Consider the following 2,500-nt stretch of genomic DNA (forward strand, 5'->3'; position numbering starts at 1 on the left):
GACCGGCTAAACGCGCGGTCTCGCAATCGATATACATATTCGTAACAAAGAGAGACATGGGGCGACCAACTTCTCAGAGTATATCCCTTCTTTTGGGTTCCGTTCGTATCGCGCTTCTCGTCGTGTTCGTTCGAGCCTCTCCATAGAGGATGATCGTCCGATTCGTTTGATAAATTATCATTTTTCCCTGGGGCTGTACGAACGAACAGAGAGGAAGACGACGACCGACGGATACCACAAATTTCACGTGGTAGGGCATATATTACATATCATAATTATCAGTGTTTGATCAAATTTCTTTCCAGTGTCCTTTTTGTTATGCTCCAAAACTAGTATACGCTTTATTTTCTCTTTCCTTTGCATAAATTATTAACTTCGGGCAACGTCGGGAGCGCCGGTAATCATTAGATTTGTACGAAACGCGATTTGCGCCCCACGGTGGTTTTTAGTGCCGTCAAAGTCAGAAATCGTAGGAGCGGTGCTTTAACGGGCGGTCGTGATGATACTCCAGACAACACGACGCACGACGCCGTAAAACACTCGCGCGAGTCCAGACTGATCTCTGCCTCACCACGCAAGGGGTGCGCAAACTTGCCAATAATATATAATATTTATTCTTTTTCGTACGTCCAGCGACAAACGCCAACGAAATACCCAAATTCTCGCTCGTACGTTGATACCTTTCTCTTCATCGACCCGGCTCCGAAACGTTCTTCGCCATCTCCCCGAAAGGAGAGGTAAACGACGGCGGGGTTAGGGAATCTGAGAACAACGCAAGCAGTTTTAGGACAAGTGAACGACCCTCAGCCAGGCGTGGTCCAGGAATTTTATCCGTGGACCGCAATGTGCGTTCGAAATGTCGATGTTCATGTGTCCTGCAGTTCACACGTTGACGCGCAATTAGCTGCGTTCTTCATCGACCCACGAGCCAAGTGATCCACCGTTCAGGGTAATCATATACAATTTACAATTTTTTTCTTTGTATTTAAAAATGCTCCTTGTTCTTTGCTTTAAAAATATTCGATGTTCGCACCTCCGACCAGCGTATCGACGGAGGATTGAACGCGCCATATCGACGACAAAAGTTTCTTTTTGTTTCCTGAATGACGGAAAACCATCGTTCGACGGCCGGGCGTACAGTACATTCAAAAGCCTTTGCGCGTGGCTGCGACCAAACGGGTATAATACACCCGTATATTCTTGGTTCCGAACAGTAACTTCACGCGCAATCGGGCGAACGCACGCGGCAGCGCCCATCGGTTGCTCGATGAAATCGATGCGATAAACTACAGCCTTCTCGGCTGGTCGTCGTTAGTCGCGCGAGCAACGGATGGCCGCACAATCGACGCGTCGTCGTTTGCGATTATTCGCCTCACGTTAGCCATGAGTATGTATATTATTCATTTACGAACGAACGCGGCAGCGTCCATCGGTTGCTCGATGAAATCGATGCGATAAACTACAGCCGTCTCGGCTGGTCGTCGTTAGTCGCGCGAGCAACGATGGCCGCAAAATCGACGCGTCGTCGTTTGCGATTATTCGCCTCAAGTTAGCCATGAGTATGTATAACATTCATTTACGAACGAACGCGGCAGCGTCCATCGGTTGCTCGATGAAATCGATGCGATAAACTACAGCCGTTTCGGCTGGTCGTCGTTAGTCGCGCGAGCAACGATGGCCGCAAAATCGACGCGTCGTCGTTTGCGATTATTCGCCTCAAGTTAGCCATGAGTATGTATATTATTCATTTACGAACGAACGCGGCAGCGTCCATCGGTTGCTCGATGAAATCGATGCGATAAACTACAGCCGTTTCGGCTGGTCGTCGTTAGTCGCGCGAGCAACGATGGCCGCAAAATCGACGCGTCGTCGTTTGCGATTATTCGCCTCAAGTTAGCCATGAGTATGTATATTATTCATTTACGAACGAACGCGGCAGCGTCCATCGGTTGCTCGATGAAATCGATGCGATAAACTACAGCCGTTTCGGCTGGTCGTCGTTAGTCGCGCGAGCAACGATGGCCGCAAAATCGACGCGTCGTCGTTTGCGATTATTCGCCTCAAGTTAGCCATGAGTATGTATATTATTCATTTACGAACGAACGCGGCAGCGTCCACCGGTTGCTCGATGAAATCGATGCGATAAACTACAGCCGTCTCGGCTGGTCGTCGTTAGTCGCGCGAGCAACGATGGCCGCAAAATCGACGCGTCGTCGTTTGCGATTATTCGCCTCTGGCTATCCGTGAGTATGTATAATATTCATATACGAACGAACGCGGCAGCGCCCATCGGTTGCTCGATGAAATCGATGCGATAAACTACAGCCTTCTCGGCTGGTCGTCGTTAGTCGCGCGAGCAACGATGGCCGCAAAATCGACGCGTCGTCGTTTGCGATCATTCGCCTCAGGCTATCCGTGAGTATGTATAATATTCATTTACGAACGAACGCGGCAGCGTCCATCGGTTGCTCGATGAAATCGATGCGATAAACTACAGCCG

General features: G+C 49.5%; 1 non-coding gene across 1 annotated transcript; it reads right to left on the reverse strand.

Moving 5' to 3' along the window:
* Positions 1-797: 797 nt before the first annotated feature.
* On the reverse strand, positions 798-952 carry LOC143350762 (5.8S ribosomal RNA). The gene has a single exon (XR_013081233.1). It is a non-coding gene; the product is annotated as a 5.8S ribosomal RNA (ribosomal RNA).
* Positions 953-2,500: the final 1,548 nt, after the last annotated feature.

The sequence above is a fragment of the Colletes latitarsis genome, unplaced genomic scaffold (genome assembly GCF_051014445.1).
Source record: "Colletes latitarsis isolate SP2378_abdomen unplaced genomic scaffold, iyColLati1 scaffold0039, whole genome shotgun sequence".
Classification (NCBI taxonomy): Eukaryota; Metazoa; Arthropoda; class Insecta; order Hymenoptera; family Colletidae; genus Colletes; species Colletes latitarsis.